Raw genomic sequence first — 10,227 nt, 5'->3', positions numbered from 1 at the left:
TGTGTGTGTGTGTTGGTGTGTGTGTGTGTGGTGTGTGTGTGTGTGCACCAGGAGGGCGTCGTTCAGAGTCTTCAAAGACGACTCCCCTATAGACAAGACCAGCAGACAGCAGACGAAGACAGAGCAAGACCAGCAACCACCACAACACAACACACGAGGCAAGAGGAAATACAGTCTCAACCTTTATATATTATTACTTCTTCACAACGTCACCTGCTAATCTCTCTGTTTTCTCTTCACCACCTTCTATTCCTTTTCTCTAGCTATACTAATTATATACAACAAACTAGAGAATTGAAGGGGGAATGGAAGTCTCAGTCACACCACCAACACACACACACACACACACACACAACACACCACACACACACACAACACGACATGTTGCAATCTGGAAGTCGTGCCTTCAGGAAAGAGGGGAGTCGAGTCTTCCAGACGTCCGTGCAGCGAGTCACCGGCTCTGCACTGTAGGAATGAGGCCGCATCGACTTGCAAGCTCCTCTGGAAAAAATGACAGCAGTCGTCGTAAGCGGACGTCCCCTTCTCTGTGTGGAATGAGTTCATCTCGTGTCTATGAGACACAAAAAAAAATTTTCATGGACCACTTTAAAATCTTCATGACTGATTTGAAGATGCAGTTCATTTTCATTCTTGAAACTTTACATGAAGTCATTTTATCCTGGGTACCACATTGAATCGTCGCAAAAAATTTCTCATGGATGCAGGGAACTATAATTATCTTGTTAATTACGTAAATCGATTCTTCAAAGGTACGACTTGTTGCGTTGTACTGTTGCAAGGTAAAGGGAGAAGAAAATCTCTTCTGGTCCTTCACTACCTATGTCTAGCACAAGTTTAGGTTAATCCGGTGCGTTACCTGAGATTCTTATTAATTCTAGTGCCCGGTGGGTTTTGTGTGTAAGTCCTCGATTTCTTGGTCAGCGCAACCTTCCAGAATTACTAATATATAATCTTATATGTCATAAAACTCAAGTTGTACAATTCTACTCATCTTTAGTATAACCAATTAATATTTACATTTCAATCTTTCATAGATACCATAACACCAAGTATGTCATTTTCATCTATTCATGTCATAAACCACAAGTTGTACATTCTTCCATATTTATGTCCATAACTCAACTTGTACATTTATCATCATATAAAAATCATAGTACAAATAACTCAAGTTGGTAATTCTTCATCTTAACTCCATAGTACCATATCAGTGTGTGTGTGTGTGTGTGTGTGTGTGTGTGTGTGTGTGTGTGTGTGTGTGTGTCCTCAGCTGAACTCCTGAGGATACTTCTTGTTGGGCTTCTCTCTTTTCTCCTTCCTGCCAACGTAAAGTGACAAATCAGCGCCTCACAGTTCCACCGTACAAAGATAAAGAAACTAATCACTGCTATTGGCGACTTCCGCTTTACAGAAGAGAGAAAAAGGACTAAAGGACGGGGAAAAGAGAGGGAGGGAAACACGAAGAAAGCTTTGTGCATTTCCTGTTCCTCTCTGCTTCCTGTAAGGATGCATCAGCTGTGAGGAGGAGGTGACTTCATGTCATCATGTGACAAACTCTATTATATTCATGCAATCTTGCAAAAATAGTAAACTCCAAATACATCTGAAGAAATGCAAATCATTATTTTCATTGGGTTGTGTTCAACTTGCTCAATAACACCATAGAGACCTAAGGGATGGGTGCATTATTGAGTCTAGTAAGTAGTTATTATGAAATATTTTTTCAGGTGTAATCACATTTATTTCCAAAAGAAAAATGACCGCACTGAGAATTATTCGTTTTTTTACTTTCTGGCAAACACATTTTGACATCAAGTGTTTTGTTTCTGCAAAAATTCCAAGTTAATTGATATATATATAGCTGTGAAACTGCACTTTTAAACACATGTTACCTGTTAGCTTTCCAATAAAGGATTTCTTTGAGTAAAGCGATTTGTTTTGACGAGAGGAAGATGAAAGGGAGGAGAGAGGAGCACCTGTAATATACAGTATGTGGTGCTGTGTTTCCTGCTCCCTGCACAGCTGGGAGAGCAGGTGCTATTAAAGCATCCTTATATCCTCTGGGGTTGATGTGAATCAGTCCAGGTCTGCGCAGTTTATTATTAGTTTGAAGGAGAGGTTAAATCGATCAGTTTGACAAGCTTAGCATTAAAGAGGCTTTTCCCTCTCCTTCATCACCAGGTAGGTCGACACGTACGAGGAGTTTGACTTGATGTTGTGGTGCGTACATAAAAGTAAAACAAAGATTAAAACACAGAGAGAGAACTAGAAAAATATTCTAAATAATAAAAAATATTGTAAAATATAACCCTCTTTACATTAGACATGGAATCAAAAGGAATCAAATATGGAATAAAATCAGCAGCAATAAAAAAAAGAAAACAGATATTGTTGTACATACTGTATATTATATAGGTTTTAGTGCATGTAAATGGTCTGCAAAGGCTACGATCCCAGTGTTCCCTCCAGAGGGAGTCTCCATCGGACTCCTTTGTTTACTTCAGGAACATAGTGACATCACTGTGTAACACTTTTTGCTCGCGCTCCAATACAGTGTACACATTTTCTCTCTTGCCTTCATCTCCTGCTCCACTAACCCCTCACCCTTATTCCACCTAGCTCAGCACTTTTCACTTCTGGTGTTACATTACATTGCATTTAGCTGAGGCTTTTATCCAAAGCGACTTACAATAAGTGCGTTCGACCAGGAAGATACAACCTTGAAGAAAACAGAATCATATAAGTACATCAGGTTTCATGGAGCCAAACATTTCAAGTGCTACTCAACTGACTTTAGAAAAGCCAGCCCTTTATTAGTATATAAGTGCTTTGTTAGTAATTCAATCGCTCGAAGTGGAGTCCAAAGAGATGAGTTTTCAGTCTGAAGAAGATGTGTAAGCTTTCTGCTGTCCTGATTTCAATGGGGAGCTCATTCCACCATTTTGGAGCCAGGATATCAACCCACGTGTTTTAGCTGATGGGAACTTGGGTCCACCTCGCAGTGCCGGGTTGGCAGCGAGCTGTTTGGGCTGATGCAGAGCGGAGTGTACGTGCTGGGTTAGCGGTTTAACCATGTCCTGGATGTAGGAAGGCCAGATCCATTCGCAGCATGGTAACGCAAGTACGCAGAGTCTTGAAGTGGATTCAGCAGTTTACTGGAAGCCATGAAGGGAGCGGGAGGAGCGGGCGTGGTGGTCTATTTCTCTACTTGGCTTTAACGCGCCTTGAGCTCCAGGCAAAGGCCAAGACAAGCAGACTTCAAGACAGTTTCTTCCCCTGAGCAATAATTGCAGCTAAAACTCCAGCTTGCACTGGGGGACACAATATATTTTAAGCAATAGCTCACGACAGGCCCGTGGTATTTGCTCATTATATCACAGCTAAGGGGCGTGGTTTCGGTCCCGACAGTTAATTCATTATTAATTATATAACACATTCAAACTTATTGATTTGTACTTAAACGGGATATAATTCCTGCACTTTAACGTTATCTGCATATTAGTCATAGAATGCTTGTTGTTTGTATGTTGTCTCCTTCTGGATGTTGCACGTCTCTTGTTTGTTTTTTATTTTTTGATGGGCACCTTAAAGAGAAAGGCCTATCTCATTGTATCTGTAATGACAATAAATGATTCTATTCTATACAACCACATGTATTATTGTTATTCCGCGGTGGAGCTGAAGCGGAGTCACCCACCTNCGGTCACATGGGTCAGCTATGACATTACATTACATTACATTGCATTTAGCTGACGCTTTTATCCAAAGCGACTTACAATAAGTGCATTCGACCAGGAAGATACATCTTCCTGGTCGAATGCACTTATTGTAAGTCGCTTTGGATAAAAGCGTCAGCTAAATGCAATGTAATGTAATGTAATGTCATAGCTGACCCATGTGACCGTCCAGGAAGTCCAGACTGGCTTTGATCAGGAGCAGAGTGTCTCGGAGCAGGCTGGTCTCAGTGCAGTCCATGTACTTGGAGCACTGGTCCAGATCCTGGATCACACTGGACACCCCACAAACCCTGCTCTTACAGTACAGCCACTCAGCACTGCCTGAAAAATGTAACACATTTATTTATTTATATTTATTTATTTATTTACTGAACTGGTTTGTACAAATTAGGAAGAAACAATACTGCTACTACTACTTGAAATGTGCATTTGTAAGTATTGAGAGTGAATACAAATGTTTAAATAAATATTTTCCTTTAGTACTATTACACCAAACTTTTTTTTATAATGACTCATTTTATTGAACCTGATCCTGTTTCTTTAATCTTCTTTATTTTGGTATTTAAAAAAATGAATAATGATTGTAGTTGAATTAAACCTGCTCCTATAGTTAAGCAATGGCAAATTATAGCAATGAAAGAAAGGTGTTTATACCGTATATTATTATATATAATATTATATAAGTATAGTGCTTTTATATTATTAGTGTATTACTTTTATCAATCATATCATTATGTTTTAGTGTTTATCATTTGTTTTATCATTTCAAACTGGGTTCGTGTTGTTTACTCAGTAGCTGTATGGAACAATACAACTAACACAATATTTGTATTTATACTGAGTCTCTTCCCAAATCTTACCAATGACTTCCTGTTGCAGCTCCTCCCACAGACCAGCATGCAGCAGGTGATAGGGCAACTCCTGGAGCTTTCTGATGTTGGCCAATCCTGGAGCAAACCACAGCGGCTGGGGTGGGACCTGACACCATAAAGCCAATCAAAATACACAATCGACAGTCGAAAAAACTTCTGCATAGGACGGTACAGAAAGGTCAAAGAAGGTCAGTGAAGTCAAAGACTGCTGCCGAAATAAAAATCCAAAACAACATTTCGTTCAAATAAAAAGCAGAGATAAATATTTATTTCATCTTCAGTACAATGACTTAATTTAGAAGCTAATCTATTTTGAGTCGTTTGTACCTTTCTATCAGAAAGGAGCAGCGACAGACCCTGGAGAGCCACAGGCTTCAGTTTCCCCGACCACCGACCGAGGAAGTACTCTGCCAGGATCCTGAGGCTCCGCCCACGGCGCTCTGATGTCAAATAACGAGTTGAAACTGCCTCACACAGACGCCTTCACATGCGCGCACACACATACACACATACACACACAAACACACACACATTAAAAATGTTCCCTTGAGCCATGTGAACCTTTATCAGATTTATTTTTCTTCACCAGTGTTTGAAGGCGATGGCAGCGACCCCCCTCGTCCAGCGCTCTTCCAGGTGATCCTCGAGGTCGTGTCTGAGTCGAGCCCAGAGGAGAGGGGGCAGCCGGATTAACGTGGTGGATGGAGGTAGGGAGTACTTGTACACCTCACTGATGATGTCATCATCGAGAGACATGACGTCACGTAGTTCAGCTTCCAGCACACCTTCCCTGAGGAGTTAGTTTTATTGTTTTTAGTCTAGCAAGGTTCCATATATTGAAATGACTTAATATCATTACTGTTAGTGTTGATGTTTTTTACTACTAAGGTACACATGATAAGGTTTAATATATCTCACTTCTACATAAATGCGACTTCAACTGGATGAATAATTGGATATGCATTCCTTCTCATTTAAATTCAACATGCCTTTTAACTAATTGCTATAGATAATTATTACAAAAATAACAAAAAGGCCCCTTTTTGCTGAACAATGATGACATTTGCAGATGCATTTCATTTAAATTAATTCACACTGTACTATGGTTAATATATAAATGTGCCTCCAAACCTTTTCCTCGGATGTTATTCTGATTACGGATACTGGATAGTATGAAAATGTAAACATTTCGGTGTCTTTATTGTGTGCCCTGTGTTTGCAGGACACTATTACATTACATTTTACATTACATTGCATTTAGCTGACGCTTTTATCCAAAGCAACTTACAATAAGTACATTCGACCAGGAAGATACAAACTTGAAGAAAACAGAATCATATAAGTACATCAGGTTTCATAGAGCCAAACATTTCAAGTGCTACTCAACAGGCTATAGATAAGCCAGCCCTTTATTAGTATATAAGTGCTCTGTTAGCAGTTCTTTGTTAATAATTATATCGCTTCGAAGTGGAGTCGAAAGAGATGAGTTTTCAGTCTGCGCTGGAAGATGTGCAAGCTATCTGCTTTCCTGATTTCAATGGGGAGCTCATTCCACCATTTTGGAGCCAGGATAGCAAACCCACGTATTTTTGCTGATGGGAACTTGGTTCCCCCTCGCAGTGCGGGTGCAGCGAGCCGTTTGGCCGATGCAGAGCGGAGTGCACGTGCTGGGGTGTACGGTTTAACCATGTCCTGGATGTAGGAAGGGCCAGATCCATTCGCAGCATGGTACGCAAGTACCAGTGTCTTGAAGTGGATTCTAGCAGTTACTGGAAGCCAAGTGAAGTGAGCGGGAGGAGCGGTGTGGTGTGGGAGAAATTTTGGAAGGTTGAAGACCAGAAGAGCCGCTGCATTCTGGATGAGCTGCAGATGTTGATGGCACATGCAGGTAGGCCAGCCAGGAGGGAGTTCAGTACGTCTAGGCGTGACGGGGTGACGAGAGCCTGGGCCAGAATCTGCAATCGCTTTCTGGGTCAAGCTGGGGACGTATTCTTCCTGATGTTTGGTAAAGAGTGTATCTGCAGCAGCGAGTTGTAGCAGGCGACTGTTTGCAGTGAAGGACAGTTTGTTTATCTAGGGTCACACCAGACTTCTTGCAGTCTGAGTGGCAACGAGTGTAGATGATTATTATTGGTCAAGAGTGGCGACAATTTTTTCCCGCGAAGGAAAAGCCAGTCAAGTCTTGGTCAAGTTGAGCTTGACGTGGTGAGCAGACATCCACGAGAAGATGTCTGCTGAAAAGCAGAATGCGTGGCGACGGACCGCTGGGACCGCGGGTCTTCTGAGCGGGGAAAGGATCAGAATTAATTTGGTGTCCTCAGCGTTAGGCAGTGGTTATGAAACCATGCGGCGCTAATGAACTGATCGAGCGAGTTTGTGTACAGGAGAAGAGGAGGGACCAAGAACCAGAGCACTGGAGCGGACCCTGGGTAGTTATTGACAAGGGTCACTCCGACCTTCTCCAAGTAACCCTGTAGGTACGGTCTTTTGAGTATTGAGTGGAGAAAGTGCAGGCAAACCAAGTATCTTGCGAGAGTGCGGACGAGAGCGATCTGATGCGTTACCCGGTGTCGGAATGGCAGCGGACGTCTCCAGAAGGCATGATGACAGCAGGAGAGGGAGGCTGCTTTAGCAGTGCTGCTGCAGTTCCTCAGGAGACAGGCATAAGGAGAGCCGTGTTCTGTTGGTGACCTGCCTTGGAACGCCGAGGACCTGGTGCGGGGATCCAGCAAAGTTCGTTCTGATGCGTAACAGGGAGTGTTCAAAGGACAAGCAGCCGTTCACAGTGTTTAGACAGAACTGGGGGAGGAGAGACAGGCACCTGGTAGTTTTAACATCAGACGGGTTTGGGAGTGCGGTTTCTTTAGGGGCGGTTCTTACTCTTGCCCTCTTGGACTGTTTGGAAAGTGACAGCAGTTCGGAAGTGTTGATGAAGTGGGTGGAGAAACGGTAGAATGATCAGTGCCGATAGTGTCTGAAGTAGGTTTGGAGGGCATAGGATCCAGAGACAAAGGTGGGGTTGTTGTGTTGACGTGTCCATTGGATTTTGGTAATGAGACGCTAGAACCTCCTTGCGACCGATGAGAGGGCGAAAAGGAGTTCATGCTGGGGTGTAAAGGCGGTCTGGGTTAGCCCAGCCGCCGTGAGTAACGGTGCAGCTCAGAAAAAGAAGGAAATATCATCAACCTTTTTTTCAAGTAGTTAACAAAGGCCAGCTTGACGAAGGAGAGGATGGGGGGGGAGGTCTCTTGGGCGGGGTCCAAGAGGGGCTGAAGAAAGATGGAAATAAGTTTTTCGCCGGATTGGAATAGCGGAAGTTGGTCTTATCTTGGAAAGAAAAGCTGCTTTTTGCCTGATGGAGCATCGAAGCGGCAGAAAGGGGGAGGGAGAGACCTGATTAGGTTAGAGAGGCTCGCTCATCGGTGTTTGGATTTCCACCATTTTCGCTCTGCTGCCCCGAAGGGATGGCTTCTATTAGCACGCAGCTGCATAATTGTAGCAGGAGCAGGAGGACTGACGAGCCTGCCCAGAGATGTGAGAAGGACCAGAGGAGAGTCCAGAGAAAGATGAATAGGTATTTGAGGAGGAGAAGTTTCTGGTGCAAGTTTGAGGAAGGATGTTGGAACGAGTCAAAAGGAAGGGAGGTGAGAGACCGATGAGGCAAGGGTAGAGGAGGACAGGAACAAAGTTGGCGGCGGACACGGTGCAGAGTTTAAAAGAGCATTAGTAACTTTGTTATGTTTGGAAAGGGGTTAGAGAGGAATGAAAGAAGAAGTGATCGGATGTGTAGGAGCGGGTTTACAGAGAGAGTTATAGCAGTGCAGTTCCTTGAGCAATATTAGATCAAGGGACATTGCCGCTTGTATGGTTATGGTGGGGATGGAGACAGTGAGAAGCAAACAGCATGTTAGAGAATGTTAGTTTGTCATATCTTCCCTGTCTGGAGGTTGAGTTCCGTAGAAGTACAGCGGGATCGAGGGCCAGTTTCAGAGGATTGTGGTGAGAAGGAGGAATGATCTCAAGTCCTCCAAGAAGTCCCAAGGCGCTGGTGGACAGTAGAGAACAACAATGGTTCATCTGTATATAGGAATGGGTTACTGTGAGGCATGGAATTCAACAGGTGGCAAGGAGTGCAGTAGTTAGCTTGAGAGGGAAAGTCCCTTTTTGGGAGAGAGAGCGAGACCAGTGCCACCTCCTCTGCGAGGATCTGGGTGTGTCGGGTGAGAGGAAATATGCTGTGGAGAGAAGCTGGGCTGGGTGGATGTTTGATGAGTCATCAGGGTCTCAGTAAGCAAGGAAATCCGGGACTGCAGGGAAGCGTAGCCAGAGATGAAGTTCAGCCTTAGGAACAGCTGACTGGCAGTTTCCACAGGCCCTGAAATAGATGTTGGATCTCGAGTGGAGCATGTGGGCATAAGCGAGACGACAGGCCGTCTATATCGATTAGGATGATGTACCACGGGGTAGCCAGTGTATTGCGAGAAGGCACATGAACAGGAATGAAGAATATACACATGTTATAGCATGAGGGGCTTGAAAAACTAAGAAAACTACAAATAAAACCGTCAGCGAATACTTAGACTCAATCCAAAGAGATTTGCCTCCTCTTTGCCTCTCGTGGAGTCCCGCAGGACTCCCAATTTTTTTGTCAAGTCTTTGACTCCCGCAGGACTCCCAATGTCTTTGTCGAGCTCTTAAGTCTGGGCTGACGCTCTTAGGAAAGAGCTACCCTAAAATGGTGACCCTGATTGCTCAGGGTTTTCACAGCTGTGGGGCCACGCCCCTACTGAATTAGTTAACTCTCTTCAGATGACTGGGCGACAGCAGAGTCTTCTGCCTATTGTATGCGAGGGTTGAGACAGTGACCACTAGAGACCTGGTAACAGGTATCTCTTGAGCAGATCTGAGATTTAAAATATCACAAAAGCCCAGTTAGTCGACTTAATGGTTCTCCCCAATGATTAACAAATAATTAGGTCCATTCAGCATTAAAATAGCTTCACTTTTATCATATTTTCTAAAGAAGTAACGCCTTCCAATTCCATCATAAGTGCCACACCCTTCGACACAACTTCACCAATCATGTACCAATTATGTCTTAAAGTGTTATTGTTATCTGCAAAAAACACATCTCTGTTATTTAAAGGTCCATGGTCATGCTTTTTCTGGTTATCCGTCTCCTTCTGTGTTTGAAGTTTTTTGCATAGTCAACGGTCTGCAGATGTCACAAACCGTCAAAGTACACCCTGTACGAGTAAACTCTAACACCAGAAGACCTCCCTCCAAAACGCCTCGTTGGAGATACGTCCTGTCCATGATATTCTTCGGGTACGCATGATGTCAACCGTACTCCCGACGAAATGAGCCTCAATCCCGGTGGTCGTTACTGCCCTCGGAGTTGTTGATTTAGCTCCCCCTGATTGGTTCAATAGATCTGACCCGCCAAGTTAATTTTTTACTCTGTGAGGGGCTGTGTGGGTTGGTGTGTTCTTTTGGGCAGCTCTGATACAATTGGTGGTGTCGCGTAAAATTCCTCTGCAGACGCTATCTCCCGCTTATCACCTTTTTCTATTCAATATTCAGCAACTATTGTTTTACTT

The 10,227-nt window shown here is 43.6% G+C and overlaps 1 protein-coding gene and 1 long non-coding RNA gene across 3 annotated transcripts in view; one reads left to right on the top strand and one right to left on the bottom strand.

Moving 5' to 3' along the window:
• The window catches only part of LOC104950878 (hemicentin-1-like), a 22,959-nt gene that overhangs the window by 8,273 nt on the left and 4,459 nt on the right, over positions 1–10,227 (top strand). The window lies entirely within an intron of this gene.
• LOC104950877 (uncharacterized) lies at positions 3,987–5,133 on the bottom strand. Its single transcript, XR_798968.1, has 3 exons — positions 4,955–5,133; positions 4,616–4,733; positions 3,987–4,076 (listed from the first exon to the last, which is right to left on the bottom strand). It is a non-coding gene; the product is annotated as an uncharacterized lncRNA (long non-coding RNA).

This window comes from Notothenia coriiceps, unplaced genomic scaffold (genome assembly GCF_000735185.1).
Source record: "Notothenia coriiceps isolate Sejong01 unplaced genomic scaffold, NC01 NC01_scaffold00018248, whole genome shotgun sequence".
Taxonomy (NCBI): domain Eukaryota; kingdom Metazoa; phylum Chordata; class Actinopteri; order Perciformes; family Nototheniidae; genus Notothenia; species Notothenia coriiceps.
The sequence above is the reverse complement of the archived record's forward strand: the minus strand, read 5'-3'. Positions and strand labels throughout refer to the sequence as shown.